At 35.6% G+C, this 23,504-nt stretch overlaps 1 long non-coding RNA gene across 1 annotated transcript in view; it reads left to right on the top strand.

The window, feature by feature from the left end:
- The window catches only part of LOC121033908 (uncharacterized), a 29,196-nt gene extending 17,713 nt beyond the window's left edge, over positions 1-11,483 (top strand). Inside the window, exon 2 of the long non-coding RNA XR_005792190.1 lies at positions 11,243-11,483. This is a non-coding gene — a long non-coding RNA (uncharacterized LOC121033908). The remainder of the gene's footprint in view (positions 1-11,242) is intronic.
- The last annotated feature ends 12,021 nt before the right edge of the window (positions 11,484-23,504 follow it).

Raw genomic sequence — 23,504 nt, 5'->3', positions numbered from 1 at the left:
GGGCTAGCCCAACCAAAAAGACCAACTATTTGATTAGAGAGAGCTTTGGCCACATGATGTCAGCCCAACCTTCTGGAAGCAAGTAGGGCTGGATACTGAGTTCAACCAAATAAGCAATGAATCAATCCATCATGCCTATGTAATAATGCCTGGATAAAATCACTGGACACCGAAGCTTTCATAAGCGATACCCCTTGATCAGTTTCATTCATTGATACCTGGAGGGTGACACATCCTGAGGAATATAGGAGCTTCCTTTGAAACCCTCCTAAATTCAGCCCTATGTGCCTTTTCCATGGACTGGTTCTAATTTGTATTGTTTCCCTGTAATAAATGTGACCATGAGAACAAGAGCTTTCAGTGACATCTCTGAGTCTTTCTGGTAAAGCATCACTGAATCTGAAGGTGATTTGGGGAAAGGTCTGAACTTGCAGTTGGGGTTAGACTTGTCAGTTGGAAGACTTGTCTTTAACCTCACAGTGTGGCTAACTCCAGGGAGTTTTCTAAGCTTAAACACAATAAAAGATGAATGAAAAGAATATGGTTAATTGAAAGAATAATATCCTTGACTAAGTAAAAATTTAAAAAACTCATGTCAAAAAAATAAAAAAAATAAAAAATAAAAAAATCTTTGTGTCAAAAATTAGCAAATAAGATTAAAAAGAAAAAGTATGCTAGTAATAGCACATAAAACCAAGATAACAGATACAAGATCCAGATATAAGATTGGTAAGATATTAAGAACAGAGAAAAGTCAGTAGGAAAAACACTAAGTGCCCACAAAAGTTACCAATGAAAAGACATAAATTTACAAAATAATTAAAGGGAAAACACAGTGAACTAACTACAAAATGATATGATAGAGTTTATACCACACATATTATTTATATCAGTTCCAACTCACCTATTAAACAGATTTTCAAACTAATTTACAAAGCCAAGAACTAATTATATGCTGTACACAACAAACATAAAATAATTCAGAAAGACTAAAAAATCAAATAGATGGGCAAAAGTATACAAGGCAAATGGGAATAATACAGCAGGATTTGGATTCAAATCAAAGTAGATTTTAAGCAAAAAAAAATTAACTAGACAGAAAAGGACATTTTTATTGCTAAAAGCAACAACTCAAGATGAAGATAATATAATTATTTCTGTGCACCAAATACCATAGCAATTACTTTTATAAAGTAGAAATGACACAATATGCAACAAAGTATACATAGAAACAGGCTAACAATAAGGGACATGAATCATCTAAGACTGGTAAACTAGACAAAAAAATAAAGGGAAGGATATATATAAGAGCTGAAAGGAAACATAACCTTTGGAAACATAATGTAAATCTTTATCAATACACATCAAATGTTATATTCTGCAAATAGGAGATCTATTCCCTTCTCAAGTATATATAGAATAATGACAAAAAAATTTTAAAAATCTGTATATTCCATAAAGTAGAAATATGACAAAACCACTCAACTCAACACATAGTAAAATTAGAATTAATAACAAAATTAAATTTCAAAAAACCCCTTTAACCTGGAAATTAAATAACTCCTGGGTCAAAGGAGAAATTAAAACCAAAATCATAGAATTTCTAAAAATTAATAACAAAACACTTTACATAATTTATGGGATATATTTATAGCAATAACAGATACTGAAAGTCTTAATAAAAGTAAATTAGCTAAATATCCAACTTAAAATGTTACCAAAAAAAAAAGCAACAAGCAAACTGAAAGAAGGTATAAGGAAGGAAATGTAAAAACTAAAAGCAGTTGGAAAACAGAAAAGTGAAAGATCTAATTAATAAATCATCAAAATTCTCACTCTTCTAAAAAATGAAAATCTAACAAAGAAAAATATACAAACTAAGAATTGAACAGGAGAAAATAATCAATGAAACAGAAAAAAAATTACCAAACTCCTAAGAGACACTTTGCAGACCTCTATAGAAATAAATTTGAAAATGTAGGTGAAATGGATAATTTACTAGGAAAATTCACATTGCCAAAATTAAAATTCTGAGATAAAAAAGTTCAAAACATAAAGTTTCATAGAAGAAACAGAGCTATTAAAAAAAGATACCAGGTCCACACTGTCTCATAGGGGGAAATCTTCTAAACTATCAAAGACAGTTCTAATGCTGTGAAATTTATCCTTAAGCATAGAAAATGAAAAACAAAACAAAACTTCCAAACTGTATTTATGAAGCAAGCATAACACTGATATACCAAAAAAAAAAAAAAAATTATTAACCAATACCACATATGAATATTAAGGTAAAAACTAAGTAAAATATTAAGAGTACAGAAAGCAACATTACATATAAAAACACAACATTAATGGGGCGCCTGGGTGGCGCAGTCGGTTAAGCGTCCGACTTCAGCCAGGTCACGATCTCGCGGTCCGTGAGTTCGAGCCCCGCGTCAGGCTCTGGGCTGATGGCTCAGAGCCTGGAGCCTGTTTCCGATTCTGTGTCTCCCTCTCTCTCTCTGCCCCTCCCCCGTTCATGCTCTGTCTCTCTCTGTCCCCAAAATAAATAAAAACATTGAAAAAAAAATTAAAAAAAAAACACAACATTAACAAATGGGATTCATACAGGTTATACAAGGCTAGGCCAATATTGAGAATTACTTAAATATGACACAGCATATTAAGGATCTTATGATCATATTAACAGATGCAGAAAGAACATTTGACAAAATCTAACACCTATTCATAATAAAAACTCTTAGCTCAGTAAGCTAAGAAGAAAAAGGAATTTCCTCAACTTGATAAAGAATATCTAAGAAAAAACCCTGACAAGTAACATCATACTTAATGGTGAGAACCTGAAGCTTTGCCACTAAGATTAGGTAGAAGGCAATCAATGCCCCATCTCACCACTTCTTTCAACATCACACTGGAAGTCCTAGTAGATGCGATAAGAAAAGGAAATAAAAGGTATGCAGATTGGGAAGGAAGAAATAAAACTGCCTTTGCTGGCAGATAACACGATCATGTATGTAGAAAATCTGAAAGAATGGATAAAAAAACCCTCCAGGAACTAATAAGGAATTATAGCAATGTTGCAGGATAAAAGGTTAAGAAACAAAAGGCAATTGCTTTCCTATAAACTAGCAATGAACAAGTAGAATTTGAAATAAAAAACACAATACCATTCACACTAGTACCCAGAAAAACAAAATACTTAGGTATAAATCTAACACGTATATGCAAGATCGATGTGAGAAAAACTACAGAATTTTGATAAACATAATCAAAGAAGAACTAAGTAAGTGGGGAGATATTCCATGTTTATGATAGGAAGACTTAATATTGTGAAGATGTCAGTTCTTCCCTTGGGGTGCCTGGGTGGCGCAGTCGGTTAAGCGTCCGACTTCAGCCAGGTCACGATCTCGCGGTCCGGGAGTTCAAGCCCCGCGTCAGGCTCTGGGCTGATGGCTCAGAGCCTGGAGCCTGTTTCCGATTCTGTGTCTCCCTCTGTCTCTGCCCCTCCCCCGTTCATGCTCTGTCTCTCTCTGCCCCAAAAATAAATAAACGTTGAAAAAAAAATTTAAAAAAATAAGATGTCAGTTCTTCCCAACTTGATCTATAGGTTCAACTCAATCCCAATCAAAATCTCAGCTAGCAAGTTATTTTGTGGATATCAGCAAACTGATTCTAAAGATTATATGGAGAAGCAAAAGGCCCAGAATAGACACCACAATATTGAAAGAGAAGAACAAAGTGGGAGGACTGATGTCACTCAACTTCAAGGCTCACTGTAATGCAACAATAATCAAGACAAATAACTGTGAAAGAATAGATAAATAGATCAGTGGAACAGAGAAGCCTAGAAATAGACCCATAACTACACACAATCTTTGACAAAGGAACAAGGGTAGTACAATAGAAAAAAACAGTCTTTTCAATAAAGGTGCTGGAACAGCTGGACACCCACGTGAAAAAAAAAATCAATCTATAGACCCTTCACCAACATTAACTCAAAATGATCAAAGACCAAAATATAAAACAAAAATGGTAAAACTCCTAGGAGATAACACAGGAGAAAACTAGACAATATTTAGTATGGCAATAGCTTTTTAGATAGTATCATCAAAGGCATGATCCATGAAACAAACGGTTGATAAGCTAGACTCCATTTAAATTAGAAACTTTTGCTCTGTGAAAGACAGTATCAAGAGAAAGAGAATACAAACCACAAACCACATACTAGGAGAAAATACTTGTAAAAGACATTTCTGATAACAGATAGCTACCCAAAATATACAAAGAACTCTTAAAATTCAACAATCAGAAAATAACCTGATTAAAAATTGGGCCAAAGACCTTAATAAACACGTCACCAAATAAGATATACAGATGGTAAATAAACATATGGAGAGATGTTCAACATCATGTCATTAAGAAATTGAAAACTAAAGCAGTTTTATGAGATATAACCACACATTTATTAGAATGGACAAAATCCAGAACCCTGACAACACTAAATGCTGATGAGAATGTAGAGCAATAAATAGCGACTCCCATTCACTGCTGGTGAGAATGAAAAATGGTTCAGCCACTCTGGACAGGAGTCTGGCAGTTTCTTACAAAACTAAACATACATGGGGCGCCTGGGTAGCTCAGTGGGTTGTCTGACTTCAGCTCAGGTTATGATCTCATGGTTCATGGGTTGGAGCCCTGTGCTGGGCTCTGTGCTGACAGCTCAGAGTCTGGAGCATGCTTTAGATTCTGTGTCTCCCTCTCTCTCTGCCCCTTCCCTGCTCACACTCTGTCTCTCTCTCAAAAAAAAATTTTTTTTTAAATAATAATAAAAAAAAAACCCATCAAAATTAAACATACATACTAGGTAATTCAGCAATCATGCTTCTTGGTATTTATCCAAAGGCAGTGAAAACTATCCACACAAAAACCTGTGCATGGATGTTTACAGCAGCTTTATTCATAATTGCCAAAACGTAGAAGCAACCAAGATATACTTCAAGTAGGTGAATGGATAAACTGTGGTACATCCAGAAATGAAATACTAGTCAGTGCTAAAAAGAAATGAACTATAAGCCCTGAAAAGACATGGAGGAACCTTAAATGCATATTAACAAGTGAAAGAAACCAATCTGAAAAGATTATATACCATGATTCCAACTGTAGGGCAGTCTATAAAAGGCAAAACTATGGAGACAATAAAAATACCACTGACTGCCAAGGGTTGGAGGTGAGGGAGAAGGATAGTTTGTGTACACAGGTTTCCAAGGGCAGTGAAAATACTCTGTAATGGTGGATATATGCGATTATACATTTATCCAAAATCACAGAATGTATAACACCAAGAGTGAACCCTAATGCTGTAATATAAACTCTGGTATTCTATGATGTATTTGTTTAGTTTCATCAGTTGTAACAAATATATCACTCTGGTTGGGCATATTGATAATGGGGGAGGCTATGCATGTGTGGGGGAAAGAACTGTATGGGAAATCTTTGTACTTTCTCCTTAATTTTGCTATGAACCTTAAACTTCTTTAAAATATGAAGCTTTATAAAAAATAAAATAAGTGTTTAAAAATGTTTAAAGATTAAGAAAAATATCTCTTTGGGGTGCCTGGGTGGCTCAGTTAGTTAAGCGTCCAACTTTGGCTCAGGTCATGATCTCTGGGTTTGTGAGGTTGAGCCCCACGACAGGATCTGTGCAGAGAGCTCAGAGCCTGGAGGCTGCTTCAGATTCTGTGTCTCCCTCTCTCTCTGCCCCTTACCCGCTTGCACTCTCTCAAAAATGAATAAAAATGTTAAAAAAATTTAATAAAGAAAGGAAAAGATCTCATTTTTAATATGGTTATCTCCATTGATGCTCAAAAAGCCTTGGCAAAATTCAAAACCCAATACTAATATTAAAAAAAAACACTAAAAAATAGGAATTGATAGATAATTAAAATTAAACACACCACACACACACACACACACACACACACCCCTAAGTCATAAAGCCAGCATTTTCCTTAGTGGAGAAAAGAAACAGAGGAATTTTCATTGAGGTCAAGACTAAGGAAATACACCACTATCTTTACTACTAATTAACAGTATACTAAATTAGAGACATAAAAACTTGAAAAGAATAAATAAAACACTTTATATTTGTAGTAGTATATTAATATAAATGGAACACACAGGAGAATCAATGTTAAAATCTGAAACAATGAAATAATTTAGTAACGTAGCAGTTATTTGCATAAGTATACCGAAGTTAACAACTCTTATATTTACACATACTAATGGTAGAAAAAATCTCATTCATAACAGCATCAAAGGAATAAACATAACAAAACATGTAAAACCTAAATGAGGAAAAAATGTAAACCATTCTTAAAAGCCACAAGAGAAGACTTGATTCAATGAAAAGATATTCTGCATACTTGGATAGGATATCTCAGCATCATCAAGATGTTAGTTCTGTCTAAATTCATTTAATTCACAATCGCAATAAAATTGCCAAGAAGTGTTTTTACAGAGCTAAAGTGATACTAAAGTCCAAAGGAAAAAAATAGTACAATTTTTTTTTTACATAGAATATATATTGCTTTGATCATCACACAAAAAATTTACATGAACTATTTCTAAAGCAGAAATCATTTCTGATGTTCTATATGCAGGTTAACATCACTACAAATGAATAATCACAGCTGCAGACCATTTTTTAGATAGTGAGGTTTTCTTTGCTTATGGGGTCTCAAATCTCTTTCTTGGATCAGGAGCAAATCTACTTTGAAATGATTAGAAAAAGAGGTCTGGATTGAAGGACAGCAGCATCTTCACCAGCTGAAAATATACAATGTTGTAATAAACAAATAAAGAGTATCTGTCCTATATTGTAAACATACCACAGAAGAGTATTTCTCATAATTTTAGATTTTTTAGCCTTCTTACTGAATTCTCTATAATAGTGAGAGAAGAAAATGTTATTAAACTTAAAATATGTAATTTTCAAATAAAATTGACATTTTGATTTAAGCAGAAAAAAAAGGTCAAGTAACCCATTATTAGTCAATTTAACTATCCTAAATTGCTTCCAATTGAAAAATGGGCAGAGGACCTGAGTAGACTTTTTTCCCCAAAGATGACATACCAATGACCAACAGATACAGGAAAAGATGCTTAGCATCACTAATCTTCGAGGAAATACAAATCAAACTACAATGAGATGTCACCTCACACTTGTTAGAATGGCTATTTCCAAAAAGACAAGAGATAATAAGTGTTGGCAAGGATGTAGAGAAAAGGGAACCCTTGTGCACTGTTGGAAGGAATGTAAATTGGTACAACCACTACAGCAAAGGGTATGGAGGTTACTCAAGAAATTAAAAATAGAACCACCATATGATCTAGCAATCCCACATCTGGGATATATATTCCTTTATATCCCAAAGGAAATAAAATTAGAATCTTGAAAAGATATGCGTTCTCTCATGTTCATTACAGCATTATTCACAATAGCCAAGATATGGAAACAACCTAAGTATCCATCTAGAGATGAATGGATAAAGAAGATGTAGTATATATGTAATGAAATATGATTCAGTCATAAGAAAGAAGGAAACCCTGTGGTCTGTGACAACATGGATGAAACTAAGTGAAATAAGTGAAAGAAAGATAAATACTTATGACTGTCACTTATATATGGAACCAAAACTACAACAACAACAACAACAACAACAACAACAAGAAAAAACGAACTCAAAGAAACTGACAGTAAGTAAAATGTGGTTTCCAGAGGCTGGAGAGTGAGGTAAATGGGGAGATGTTAGTCAAAGAATATAAACTTCCAGTTACCAAGACAAATAAGTTCTGGGGAGAAATATAACATGGTGACTATAGTTAATATTATTACTGTAGGGGCGCCTGGGTGGCTCAGTCGGTTGAGCATCCGACTTCGGCTCAGGTCATGATCTCACCATCCGTGAGTTCAAGCCCCGCATCAGGCTCTGTGCTGACAGCTCGGAGCCTGGAGCCTGCTTTGGATTCTGTGTTTCCCTCTCTCTCTGACCCTCCCCTGTTCATGCTCTGTCTCACTCTGTCTCAAAAATAAACAAACATTAAAAAAATATATTATTACTGTAATACAGCAATACAGTCAATATTATATACTTCAAAGGTACTAAGAAAATAGATCTTAAACATTCTTACCATTCACAAAAAATGGTAACTATGTGAGGTGACAGAAGTATTAACCAACACTACTGCAAATAATTTCATAATATAAGTGTATCAAATCATGTTGTACATCTTAAACTCACAAGATATTGCATGTCAATTATGTCTCAATAAAGCTCAGGGAAAAAAAAGAGCCAAATAGCTTCATTACATTCTCTTACTCCATGAACATACTTAACCTAAAAATATCTCACCATTTTCATGACATTTGCTGTGAGCATTTCTTGCCTGAATTGGCTATTAAAGATTTCTTATATACAAAGTAAAATTTAATCTCCAGTTTAGAGTGAAATGATACTATGTCAAGGGGAGAAAAAAAAAAAACAATTTCAGAATACACCTGCTACTAAGTTTGACAACAATAATTTTAATAAGCAACGTATATATTCCCTCACTAAATATAAGTATTACATGTTCTACAGATGCCTGAAATTTTAAAGAAGTCTTTAAGGTGGCATTTTCCGAGAACCTTTCCAGTGAAATACCCATCGTGTTGCCTTTTTAAAAATCTTCAAAATTATATAGATTATATATACAATAATATATCTGAAGATTAAAATTTAACATACCTGGTAACTTGCAGGCTCAGGTCAAAAGAAGTAAAAAAAATTAACATGGAATAGCATGCAAAAATGCTTTGTAAACTGGGAATAGTTATAGAAGCACAGACCATTATTAAATCAGCAAAAGTCAATTATAAAGCAACACAAATACTTGTGCTATCATTTATAAGAACATGATATTTCAGATTTTTGAAGTTTATGATATTCAACTTATTTAAAAAGTACAGTTAAATTTTAAAAATATAATTTTGCCTTCTATAAACTGAAGTGGGTCCAATCCAGTTCTGAATTAGGAATATGTACATTTTAAAGGGCCATTTTTTTTAGTAGCTAAAGTGAAATGAGAAACATTAAAGTCAATTAGTCATTCAAATATTTGACCAATACAAATTTACTGAGCACAAACAATATATAAAGTCCTGTTCTCAGTGCCAGAGATACAAGTGTGAACAAAACAGATAAAGATCCTTGCCCTGGTGCAACTTACTTTCTAGTGGGGATAGACAGAAAATGAAAAAGACAAATAAGTGAATTATAAATGGTAACAGTGTGGGGTGCCTGGGTGGCTCAGTTGGTTAAGTGTCCGACTTCGGCTCAGGTCATGATCTCACAGTTGGGGACTTCAAGCCCCATGTCAGCTCTGTGCTGAGAGCTCAGAGCTTGGAACTTGCTTTGGATTCGGTGTCTCCCTCTCTCTCTGCCCTTCCCCCACTCATTCATTTTCTCTCTCTCTCTCTCTCTCTCTCTCTCTCTCTCTCAAAAATAAATAAATACTAAAAAAAAGTTAACAGTACTAAAGTAGAAAATTAAAACAAGCAAAGGGGACAAAGAGCTGTATGTCTACGACAAGGTACAATTCAGCCAGCTGACAGCTGAAGGTGAGGGAGTAAGTAGCCATTTCTGCGATGAGCATTCCAAGCAGAAGGAATTAGTAAGCATTAAGGCCTTGAAGGGGGAGGTGCCTGCTGAGGCTGAGGAACAGTGAAGGTAAAAATAAATAGAAAGAGAGAGGAAAACAAGAAGTGAAACTCAGGAAGGTAACAGACAATGGACTATACTCTCTGACGGACTGTAGAGGCCATTACAATGATTTTGGCTTTTACTCTGAATAGGGAAGACATTAAGGCAGAAGAGTGATATCTCTGATTCAGGCTTTAAAAAGATCATTCATTCTAGATGCTACGCTAAAAAATAAACTACAGTGGAGCCAGTGGAAGTAGGGTGACTAGTTAAGAAGCGATTGCAATAATCGAGGTGAGAGATGGTGATGGCCTAGTCCAAGGAAGTAGCAGCGGAGGCAGAAAGAATGAAGATTCTTGGGACACCTGGGTGGCTCAGTCAGTTAAGCGTCTGACTTCGGCTCAGGTCATAATCTCGCGGTCCATGAGATCAAGCCCAGCATCTGGCTCTGTGCTGACAGCTCAGAGCCTGGAGCCTCCTTCGGATTCTGTGCCTCCCTCTCTCTCTGCCCCGCTCCCACTCGCACTCTGTCTCTCTCTCTCAAAAATAAATAAACATTAAAAAAATTAAAAAAAAAAAAAAAAAGAACAAAGATTCTACATACGTATTGAAGGCAGAGGCCCCAGAACCCATTGATGGAGATCCTGTAAGAGGTAAGAGGCAGAGTGGAGTCGGGACTACTTAAAATCTCTGAAGAGTGAACAAAGGCAGATTTTACAGGGAAGCTGAAACTTGGAAGAAGGAATGATACCAGAGTAGTTCACTACTTTGGAGGTTTGGGCCTGAGGGTGGGCCATGGTTGTGGCAAGACATGGCTGGATCTCTGAGAAAAAGCCTGTGGTCTTTTTGACCTGACAACCAGAGGGAAGAGCCCAGGGCAAGCACAGTCACTGGAAGTAAGGGAGAGTCTTGGAATAGAGAGAACCCAGAGATTGGGGGTGGGTGGTGGCTAATTCTGTGTAAATTCTAAGTCTCTGGCTGACTGCCACACCATGCTTGCTCAGGACCTAGTGAAAGCAGTTTGAAGAAAAGGTTAAAATAAACTGACATTTCAGCTGTTGCAGGCCATAGGTGAGAAAAAAAACTGTAATTTGTGCCTAACCAAGTTAATTGCCTGCTAAAACAAAGACAGCAACATTCTTCAGAGGAATGTAATAGAAGGCAGAGTATTCACAACAAAAATTCACAATGTCTAAGATACAATCAAATAATCATTCAGTATCCAAAGAACCAGGAAAATGTGACCTACTGTCAGAGGAAAAGACAATTAATGGTGAACCCTATGTCCATGTTGTCAGTTCAGATGGAAGGATGAACCCCAAAGGGCATATCAACCCCAGGCATGACCAGACTGGCCAGAACAGGTAGGCCTACACTTAAGGGACAGAATGCTTATCATTCAAAAAAAATCTGCGGGACAAATAGTTAACCAGCACTATCCTAGACGTGCTTAACATCTCTAACATAACTCTAACATAAAGAAAAAAAAATCTTTTTTTCAGATTCCAAATCTCTTGAGATAGAAAAGACCTCTGAGGACGAAAGGAAACAGCACCAGAACACCTGCTAGCATGACCTCATGGGCCTCCTATTAATGGTATCCACCTTCTCAGGAGACCCCTGCCCCAAATTTTGCCCTTGAAAACCCTCACTTGCCAGCCAGCCAGGAGTTCAGGGCTTTTTGAGCATTAGCTCCTTGTTTTCCTGAGCGGCCCACACCAATAAATAACCTATCTTTCTTCACTGCAAAAGCTCAGTGTGAGTTTTTATTGGCTTGCTGCACCTCAGGTGGATGAAGTCTCATTTATTTTGGTTATAAGTGATCAACCTTGAGATGAATCAGATGTTGAAACTAGCAATAAATAACTCCAGAATGGCTATTATACCTAGCCTAATAATGTACATAAAAATAGAAGAATTTTTTTAATAAATTAATTTTTTAAAATTTATTTTTGAAAAAGAGAGAGAGAGAGAGAGAGAGAGAGAGAGAGAGAGAGAGAATGTGAGCAGGGGAGGGGCAGAGAGAGAGGGAGACACAGAATCCGAAGTAGGCTCCAGGCTTCAAACTGTCAGCACAGAGCCCGATGTGGGGTTTGAACTGACAAATGGTGAGATCATGACCCAAGCCAAAGTTGGATGCTTAACCGACCAAGCCACCCAGGTGCCCCTAAGAATTTTTTTAAAAACAGAAAATCTCAGCAGAGAAAAATAAAATACAAAATAGAACAAAATAATAATTTTACAACTGAAAAACAGAACAGAAATTTTAAAATTCATTGCATGAAAATGACAAGATGATTGAATGTGAAGATTGGTAAAATAGACCAATAGAAATCATACAAACTGAAAACCCAGATAATGAATATATTTTTAAAAAGGAAGGGGAGTGAGACCTATGCATTAAGTTAACAAATGCTTGGCCATTCTACCTAAAAAAAACTCTGGCTAACCTGATTGATTTAGGAGCCTGTTCTGCAGAAGGTGACCTACCACTGAGGAGACTAGCTAACACCAAAGCAAACTAGGAAATATTCTTGTAGTTGTGCAGAAGGGACTAAAAGTGAATGAAAGTGAATTTCCTGCTAATTTATGAACATGTGTTCCATGAAGAGTCATGATTCCTGAATGTGTAGGCTCAGAGAGAAGTACACCTCCCTTTGCCCCTATATTCAATCAGCATATTCCATTCAACCTACATACCCCATGACATCTTGACCCCTTGTCTTTATTTATTTTGACCCCAACCCTTCAGGGAGGTGGATTTGAGAAATTTTCTCCTGGCTTCTTGCTTGGCATCCTGCAATAACACCCCTTTTCTCTGCCACAAAACTGGTGCCAGTGTTTGGCTGACTGCACGTCGGGCAAAGGATTTGTTCAGTAAGCAAGGGAGGATGAAGAGGAGAATCAACAGGAAAAGGAGAAGAAACACTCAGGGACCTTTAGAGAAGTATCAGAAGGTCTAATAGACAGAGATTCTGAGGTCTGCCTAGAAAAGCATATCTTGGAATAAAGCTGCCCTTGGCCTTAATCTTATTATTTCAGCCTGTTTAAAAAGGAAAGCTCTTTAAATACCTTTCTGTCCATTTGTAGTTCTCTTTTCTGAGGCATTTCTTTCTTTTTTTAATAAAGTCCTGGTTTTGTTTTTATTTTTTAAATTTCTTATTTATTTATTTATGAAAGAGAGAGAGAGAGGGCGCAAGTGCGCAAGGGGCAGAGACCGCGGGGGGGGGGGGGGCGCGGGGAGAGATAGAGAGAAAGAGAAAGAGATGGAGAAAGAGAGAAGCTGGGTTCCCTCAAAGCGGGGCTCAAGCTCACAAACTGTGAGATCATGACCTGAGCCATAGTCAGATAGATGCTTAACTGACTGAGCTACCCAGGCACCCCCTCTGAGGCATTTCTTTTACAGAACAGAAACTTGGAAGAAAAACCCAGGCTGCCCTTAGATAACCCATTTCTCTGGCAGTTACTACATACAATCAAGAAGCCAAAAGCCACAGGGTGAAGCAAACTCCCGTGACCAATTTACAACCAACTTGCTCCTGCAAAGACCAGACCAGGCCAGTCAGAGCTACCACGTGGCCCTCAGCCCTGACCTTTCATCCACTTTGCCCCTCATTATAATGTTAAAAATCATGGCCAGGGGTAGAGACTTAACATGTAAATAAAATTTTCAATGTATGAAGAAGCATGTTGTCAACTGTGCCTCTGTGCCCAATTTCCTGTCTTCCCACCCCTGCATGCATGCTTAGATGGCACCCCTTTCCTGCTTTAGCCCCTTCAAAAACTTTCCCCTGCCACTGCTCAGGGAGTGGCCTGGTATCCCTCTAACTAAGGGATGTCTAAGGCTGTCTCCCCATGCCCAGGCATGAGCTTGCAATAAACACTGTCAACACCATCCTTGGCCTCGTTTCTACATGAGAGTCAAAGAACTCTGAGGTCGGCAACATATTATATAAAGCAGAAAATAGAACAAGGCAGATTTGACAAAATTATGGCAAACTAACTTCCCAAATCAGGTCCATAAATCTGCAGATTGAAAAAGATCAGTGAAACTCAAACATGAAAAATACAAGGAAACTCATGCCTACTTATATCATATTCAAACTACTGACATAGATAAAAAAGAAAATACTGAAAACCACCAGAGAAAAGTAACACATTATATACAGGAGAACAATAATTTCAATGACTGTTAACTTTTCATCAGAAAAAATGAAAGCCAAAAGACAGTGAATGCCATCTTTAAAGTGCTGAAGGATAAGAATCTTGAAGGATATCAACCTTGACCTAATTTATATTTATTTATAAAACACTATATCTAACAACTGTAGAGGACATATTCTTTTCAAGTACACATTGTACATTCATCAACACAGAACATAAGCTGGGTTGAAAACAAGTCTTAAACATTTTTTGTTTTCAAATTGAAATCATTTGGAGTGTATATGCCAACTTCCTTGTCCAAAAGATATAGAGTAATAGACACTGACTGGATTTAACCTCCTGTCTAGAAATAACAAGGAAAGACAGACAGAAAGAAAGAAGAGGTAAGGGAAGAGGGGCGGCAGGGTGGAGAGGGAGAAAGAAAAAGAACTTTCAAAACACTGGAAAAAGGGCAAAGAAGAAAGATCCCTGTAGACAGGATAGAAAGGAGGAGAGTCCTAAGATTGCTACAGTTGTCTTCAGTTTCGGCTGGTGTTGCAGGGAAAAAAAACCCTGGTGGACTCTTAGTGGAAAGAGAGCCTAGTGAGTTGACATGGAGCTACCAGCCCTGGGAGACAAAGACACCTACAGTTTAGGACAGAGACAGAGCAGCACAGAGAACTCAGTGACCTGTGGAGGATCCCCACTGAAATGCTGATTGACAAATACATTTGAGAAACTACCTGAGCCTGGGGAAAGAACCATCTGATCCCTAGTGCTAAAATAATACCTGGTATATGAAAGACACTTAATAAAAATTGTTAAATATTGAATGAATTCAAACATCTATGAGTTTTTTCTAAAACTAAATTATGCAAAAAATTTAAATACCATAACACTCTCTTGCAAAGTGAGGAGGTTAAAAGAAAATAAAATTTAAGAAAACAAAGACAGGTTTGGGCAAAATATGTAATATTCAAACCCACATTATGAAATATATTTACCTCTTTATGTTTTTTAGGTATCTTCCTAATAAGTAATTTTAATGCATATTGTGCTTGCGCTCCTAAATGAATATTATCCAACAAAGTTACCCAACTTTATTTTTTTTTTTATTTTTATTTTTTTTTAAATTTTTTTTTTTTCAACGTTTATTTATTTTTGGGACAGAGAGAGACAGAGCATGAACGGGGGAGGGGCAGAGAGAGAGGGAGACACAGAATCGGAAACAGGCTCCAGACTCTGAGCCATCAGCCCAGAGCCCGACGCGGGGCTCGAACTCACAGACCGCGAGATCGTGACCTGGCTGAAGTCGGACGCTTAACCGACTGCGCCACCCAGGCGCCCCCAAAGTTACCCAACTTTAAAAAGTAAAAATATTGTGGCACCTGGGTGGCTCAGTCAGTTAAGTGCCCGACTTCCGCTAAGCATCCAACTTTGGCTCAGGTCATGATCTCACAGTTCCTGGGTTCGAGCACCACATCAGGCTCTCTGCTGTCAGCACAGAGTTCGCTTCGGATCCTCTGTCCCCCTCCTTGGGCCCCTCCCCCACTCGCATGCAAAAACAATTCTAAAAATCCCAAGGCCTTATCAATTTTTCAGAATCACTATGCAAAACTGAGAAATGATGACCATTTCAATTCAAGCATTACCTTGAGAGAGTTATAACAGAAGGAGTTAATTACCTCACATAGAATAACTTTGAGCCAATAAAAAGTACTTATATGGAGTTTCTACTGTCACATGAGGAATTATAAGGAATTTATAGGGTTTCACATATTCCTTTCAGGATGTACTTTAGGAACAATTACTTAGAAAGTGTTTAATTTAAAAAGTATTAACATTAAATTCAAATTCTACAATTTTATTTTATTTTTTTTTAAGCTTATTTATTTTGAGAAAGAGCACACGTGAGTCAGGGAGGGGCAGAGAGAGAGAGGGAGAGAGGGAATCCCACCTAGGCTCCATATCCAGAGCGAGCCCCCACACAGGGCTCAATCCCACGACCCTGGGATCATGACCAAAGCCGAAATCAAGACTCAGTTGTTTAACTGACTGAACCACCCAGGTGCCCCTCAAATTCCCTAATTTTAACTAAAAACTAAAAATTATCCTTTATGAGCATATGTAACATATTGGCATACTAAGCAAAAACATTTCTGATATTACACATGCATATGGTTTTTCATCCAGAGAATATTTGATTAAGGTTTATTTAGATGAATGGGATAAATGAAACATATTATATAGAAGTAGATAAAACTACTGGAAGTAGTTAAAACAGCCTGAAAGATTCTGCATAGTATAAAGTTCTCATCAAAGTCTGATTAATCCTTTCTAAATCAGAATTTGCTACAGGAGAAAATTAGGTATATTTCACTTGGTCAAACTGTATGTTTAGATGTCAGGAGATGAGTTTTTCTGATTTAGGAATGGGGGGTGGGGAGGTAGGAAAGACAGAGGGACACCCCAAGCTTTTTCTCCCCTCCTCCCATTTTCTTTTGTTACACTTTTACCTCTATTCTTATGTAAATCTATTCAGTTATAAATTCTAAATTAAATGGTAGTTCTGTGTGAAAAGTCAACCTCACTGGTTTACGGTATTTTCTGAATTGCATTACATGTAAATATGAGCAAGTGAGTTGAGCTGCAATTGTGGGTACAGACAATATGTATCCCCACTCATTTACACTACCCAAGAGTAAAATAATCAATCCACTTGACCACTGTGATAACCAAACTATTTCCCCTATATTCACAAAGGATAAAACAGTAATTATCAATGTGCAAATAATGATGTTACTTCAGTGTTTTCAATTCTAAGGATATTGAAATGGTAACCATAGAGTGTTCAATTCAAGATACATTGTCCAACAATGTCCAACAACAGCAAAACAATTCTTATTGAAAATATTGGAGATATTATTATGTAACAACATATTTACCATTTCCTGGAAGAAAAAAAACACAGGCCTACTTTTAGTTCCCAGCGTAGGATTTAACTTCAATGGTATATAAATGCACATTTATATACACTACTAGTGACATTCATTCATCCAACCAACTGTTAATAAACAAAGGCTCCTAACACCATGGTATTGTGCTGGTCTGGGAAATATAAAGTTGACAGGCTACAGGGTTTATCTCCTAAGAGAAGAAATCATACATGCAAACGGTCCTACTGAAACATTTATAATTGCTATGAATACAAACTACAATATATACAAAATTTTAGAAAACCAAATCCAATAACATATAAAAGGAAGCACATTGAGTTCAAGTGGGGTTTCTCCCAAAAATATAAATAAGATTGGTTTAACATTTGAAATTGACTGATGAAATACAACATATCAATGAAATTCATCATACCATCTCAATAGACGCAGAAAAAGCATTTGACAAAATTAAATATTCATTCCTGACAAAAACTCAAAGGAAACTAAGAATAGAAGAACAATTCTTCAACCTGAAAAGGGCATCTATGAAAAACCTACTGTTAACATCTTGTATAATGGTGAAAGATTGAATGCTTGTCTCCCTAAGATCAGGAATAATCAAAGGATATCCACTCTTACCACTTCTATCAAAATTGTGTCTGAAGGTTCTAGCTAGGGCAATGTGGTTATAAGGCAAGAATAAGAAATAAAAGGTCTTCATATTTAAAGGAAAAATGAAAACTTTCTTTATTTATAGACAACATAGCTGTCTATGCAGAAAATGCCAAAGAATCTTACAAAAACAAGTAATCTCTAAGTGAGTTTAAAAAATTGCAGGATACAAATTTAATATGCAAAAAAAGAACTGTATTTCTGTATACTACTAATGAACAACTAGAAATGGAAATTTAAACCCCAAAATCTTAGTATTTATGATGGCACCACAAAACACAAAATGCTTAGGAATAAATCTAACAAAATAAATGTAAGACTTATATGTTGAGAACTACAAAACTCTGATGAAAGAAATGAAAGAAAAACTGGAGATGCAGAGCTATACCATGTTGAAGGATGGAAGCATCCAGTCTCTCCAGTTCTGATCTGTAAAGTCCACATAACCCTAATAAAAATCCCAGCTGGATTTTTTTTTTTTTGGCAGAAATCAACATACTTAATCAAGTAACCCACACAAGAGAATATTACTCAGTAATAAAAAGGGAATAAGTTACCAATATAAGCAACAACATGGATAAATCTCAAAAGCATGCTAGGTCAAAGAAGTCAGACTCAAAACCTACTTATTATATGATTCCATTTGTATGACATATGAGAAAAGTCAAAACTGTAGGGACAAAAAATAAATCAGTGGTTACCAGGAAGCTATAAGTCGTAGGAGGGGTTCACCATTAGTGGATGGAGAATTCTGAGGGATGATAAAATTGTTCCACATCCTGATTCTTGGTGTTATTATGCAACTGTTTGCATCTGTCAAAACTCAAAGAACCCTCACTAAAAATTGTGTATTTTACTGTATATACTCAATTTTTTTTTTAAAAAAATCACTGTTTAGTAAATAGACAAGGTATAAAGAGAAAATATAAAGTATATATCTGATTTGTATTCAGAATATTTAAATAACTCTCCAAGTCAATAATATAAATAATTCCTTTTAAAAAATGGACAACAGATAGGAGCATATACTTCACACAAAATGGGACAGCCACTTTGTAAAAGTTTGGCAGTTTCTTATAAAGTCAAAGCTACATTTACTATATATATAAGAAACAAATCCCATTCCTAACTATTTACTCAAGAGAAATGAAAATATGCTTACCCAGACTTGTACGCAAATGTTCATATAATTTATAATCAGAAAAACCATAAGCTGGAAACAACCCACCTGTCCACCAATTGCTGAATGAATGAACAAATTGGTCTAGCTATATGATGAAATACTACTCAGCAACAAAAAGAACTGATGCTCATACAGCAATGAGAACAAACCTGAAAAGCACTATGCCAAGTCAAAGAGTGCAGTCACAAAGGTCTACATACTGTATGGTTCCATTTGCATGGCATTCTGAAAATAGCAAAAGTATAATGACATAAATCAGATTACTAGTTGCTAAGGTCTGAGATGGGGAAAAAAGAATTGACTTCAAAGAGTATAAGGGGCCTTTCTGGAGAGTAATGTAAATGTTCTTTATCAAAAAATTTTGGTGATACTTAACATAATTGTATACATTTGTCAAATGCATGGAATTTCATATTAAATATTGGGGAATTTTATTATGTTTAAAGTGCACCTTTCCTACACTTCCATAGGTTTTCTTGATACCTACAGAACAATCAGAAAATGTTTTTAATTATTTTAAATCCCATTGCCCAGGGACATTAACCATTATTAGCATTGATATACAGCACCCAGGATATTTTTCAACATAACTTTTGATTCAATTATAACTTTAACTTTTGGTCAAAACTAAAATAGGATTCAGATCTTTTACACTGTTCAGGAGTCTCCATTTTTTCAGTTCCAAAATATATCACAAATATATTTATATTTCAGTAAATACACTGTGCACATTAAAAAAGAAAAACAGTTCATGCTACGCTTCTCCTAGTTGTAAGTGAACACCAAGAATTCTTTCTGCATAATGTCTTTATATTGCCATTAAATCTTTCAACATTTGCAAAACTTGTTTGTATTACCATATACTTTAATTTAATTCTTGTCTTGGATTCTCTAAGGAATGTATTTTCTAGTTTTGCTAAATAAAACTCAAAGAAATCTTTTGTAAAAATAGAATAAAATCCTAACCATTATGGGATGACAAGACAAAAAATAACAGTCAACATTAAATAAACATTAATGAAAGAAATTTTGGGAAGAGAGAGGATTATTTGTTGATTTGTTACCATCAACTCTTTGTAAATTTAGGGGAAGATGCTATACTCACACACAAAAAAGCTACTCTATTTAAACAGTTGTTTTTTTTTTTTTTATTATGAAAGAAAAAAGAAACCCCAGGGTCTAAAATGTAATGAGTGATCCTATTAGTTCCACCAGACTAAAATCATACAGTCTACGTATGTGGTCTTTTCAGCCACATCTGTCATGAACCATTTTTACATCACAAAATGCAAAATACTGAGCACTGATTTACTAGATGAGACCTGGGAAAGAATTCGTCATTTGATTTTTCCCCTAAAAGAAAAATTGGCTCACAGGAAGACAGGTGACAGTTCTTTGCAGAGCATACTCAGAACTTACACATTTTAGAATCAAATCTTAATATAACCTAAGCAACAAAGAGAAAACCATAATGAAATAGAGGATGAAATAAAACAGAAAAACAAAAGAAATCTCAATGATGGCTTTCTTAAAACTCAGATACTTTTCTTGGCTAGGAGACATGGATTAACTGTTAAAAATAATTATGATGTGTGTAAATGTATAAAAGGGCTCACCACATAGTAAATGCTCAATAAATGGCACTCTGATTAATTTTAAGTACTTCATGAAACACATTTTTGTTAAGCATTTTATATACTGATCTGATTTTCCCCCTTTCAAAAGCTTGCAGTTACACTAAAATGGAATTTTTTCTTAATATAGAATGTATAGTACAGAAGAGTTTTGAATTCATTATTTCCTTGACTTATCTGAAATCTGCATTCGTCATTTTTTGGTAGATTTCTTTATATAGTGTTATTTTATTCATATTAAAAAAAAAAGACCTATAATTTCCCTTATAGGAAAAGGTCTACTATCATTCCAATTTTTTAATGGCTTAAATTAAAAAATATTAAGAGGTGATTAATAAAAAAAACCTCATTACATGATTCTGCTTTAGGTAAATTACTGACAATTATTCTAAAACCACTGAAAGAGAAACTGCACACTTGATATATAAACAAACATCCAAATCTTATACACTTGTCAGTCTTTCAATAATGAAGTCTGGGGAAAAATAAATTCACAGACACCCAAGTGAATTGGCAACTGTAAGTGACAGAAGCCCTTCTAAATCCTCTGTTTACACTGGGGATTAGTGGAGTAGATTTTGAGTTGCAAACTGAACAGTCCATGGTCAAGGGAACCTGCTCCCTGTCAGCCCGCAGGGCATAAGGACAAAGCATGGTCCTGGTAGGAAGTGACCCATAAACATATTCCTACCCAGGATTTATACAAAGCCAGTCTGCCTCACAGAAACTCCATATGACCATTAACTGGCCTGCATGGCCTGCCAGGAGGCCTAATTACAGGTCTACAGAGCCCAATAACAAAAGCTGAAGGGCTTTAGCCTAGGGATGATCTGCTTTATACTGACTTGAGAGAGTCCATATAGAGGACCCCAAAGAAAGAGGTTTAGCTTTAAAATTCTCCCCAGAGATCCAGCATTGTACTCGAGTCTAGAAAGCCCACATGCAACATACTTCAGCTAGGCTTAAACATACCACCCTCTCAAAATTAACATTCAACTACTGTCTGCTTAACATCTGCTCAAACATGGCAAGTTGCTGTGATATTGTTAGACTCTAGCTGATAGCTTTCTTCTTACTAAATATTATTAAGGATAAATAATAGTCATTCAAATATAAATGTGTAACCAATGCTAAAACAAATAACTTATGCTTTTTAAATGCAATTTACTTAATGATTCTCTTTAGGAAGTACTACTTTATATTTTTTGAGTTAACACAAAGCCAAAAATCATGTTCATTATTGGAAATTGGACATTATCAACTTGATTTTACATAAAAGCTAATAAATTTTATGTGAATTTCTGAAATTTGCAGAAACCGTATTTGATGAAAAATAGGTTTAACCAATGCTCAAGTCAATTAAACTATTTAAAGTTTTATTCATTTGTTTCTGTTTTTACATTTGCTGGTAGGAGGAGAATGTTTGGTTCAATGTCTCTTCCTTAACTACATCATCACTGTGGTGATGCCATAAAAAAACTACTCCTACTCTCTAACGATTATAGAACCCTCAGTTACATATTAGGTGCTGTTGTAGACACTTTATTACATTAATTTATTTAGTTCTCATAAAAGTTCTAAAGGTACATATTATTCCCATTTCATAAATGAAAAAAACTACAGTCCAGCAGGCTTTACGGACTCTCCCATGGATTTACAAGTAAATAATGGAGCTGGGAATGGTACCCAGGCCATCTGACTTGAGAACTTAACTACTACACTATACTATATTGCCTTTGATATCAATTGCTAACATTTACTGAATACTTACTATGTACCAGGCACTGTTCGAAGTGCTTTACAGATGGTACCTCATTTAAGCTCTTATAACAACAAACCCATTAGTTATGTACTATTAATATCTCCACTTTATAAATGAGGACACTAAAGGAGACTACCAAAGGAGACTACAGGGGAAGTGATCCACCAAAACTCACAAAGTTAGTTACAGAGGCCAAGTATGAATCTAGACTGCCAACATACTATGAAGCAGAAGCCTACATGGGGAAAAAAGAGGTATGAAAACTATTTTATGAAATACAAATTAACTTTTTACCACTTTCTCTGTTTTTTAGGTCTGTCCAACATGAAAAATTTTCTCACAATACATCAGCCTATTTCTCAGAGTCATAGATCGGTGGTCAGAAACTTACAGAGCAAAACCTCTCTGCTGGTTTTAAGTCAGGGTAGCAGAATGGTTGTCTATGCCCCTTGGAAGTGGTGCTACATTTTCATGGCAATCTCAGAATCAGAAATATTTACAGTTAGACTGGACTTTAGAAAAGCATTGGGAGTTCTAAGATCACATGCCTATGAAGAGAAAGGGTTAGGAACAGGCTTCTAGGTACTTAATGGGTAGCTAAAAGCATAACGTCTAAATTTAACATGGAGCAGAAGAACTGGGATGGAATGAGGCACTTATGACTTATTCCTAAGCATAGCTCCTTCCCTGGACATACTGTGCCCATGTGTGTAACTTATCTGTGTTTCACAATACTTAACCAGCTTGTATCCCAGAAAGGGTAACTGAAATGCAAGTCCCTAGTTAGGCTGAAGATCAAAACATTGGTGATTATACAACACTACCCTGGATTTTTCAAAATTATCAGAAATTTTGCTATTATGAGCACTCTTAACAATTATGAAAAATAACATTTTTCTGACTCATACTTTACTAATTCTTATTATCAATTAGAAAAAACTCATTTCAGAATCAAAGGCTTACATGAGGATAGAAATTATTCTACTTTAAGGTAACTATAGACTACACCTAACAAAACAGAGTATGTATTTGGTAATATTTTCCACCATCCTTCTTTCTTCCCAACATAACTTAGGGATTTAAACTACGGATAGAAATAGCTCAAGAGTCAGAAATCACTGGACTTGAGTTCTGGTTCTGTCATTCACTAGCTATGTAGTCTTTTACAAATCATTTATGCTTTCCAGATATTTGTAAAATGGAGTTAATTAGCTCTCCATGCTGTGATGTGAGTCAAACGGTGAAAGATTTATATAAAAGTGCTTTAAAAACTAGAAAGCAAAACAAAACGGGTTGTAAACATTATTCAGAAAATGAAATACTACACAGAGATTTTCTGATAAAGGTGATTTACCATTCATGCACTAAAGGAAATTGCTATTTTTTCTTAAAACATTAGAGATATAATTTTAAATTCTGCTTGTGTCAATACCT

Source organism: Herpailurus yagouaroundi, unplaced genomic scaffold, assembly GCF_014898765.1.
Source record: "Herpailurus yagouaroundi ecotype Mexico unplaced genomic scaffold, PumYag 159, whole genome shotgun sequence".
Classification (NCBI taxonomy): Eukaryota; Metazoa; Chordata; class Mammalia; order Carnivora; family Felidae; genus Herpailurus; species Herpailurus yagouaroundi.
This window is presented reverse-complemented; position numbering and strand designations above follow the sequence as displayed.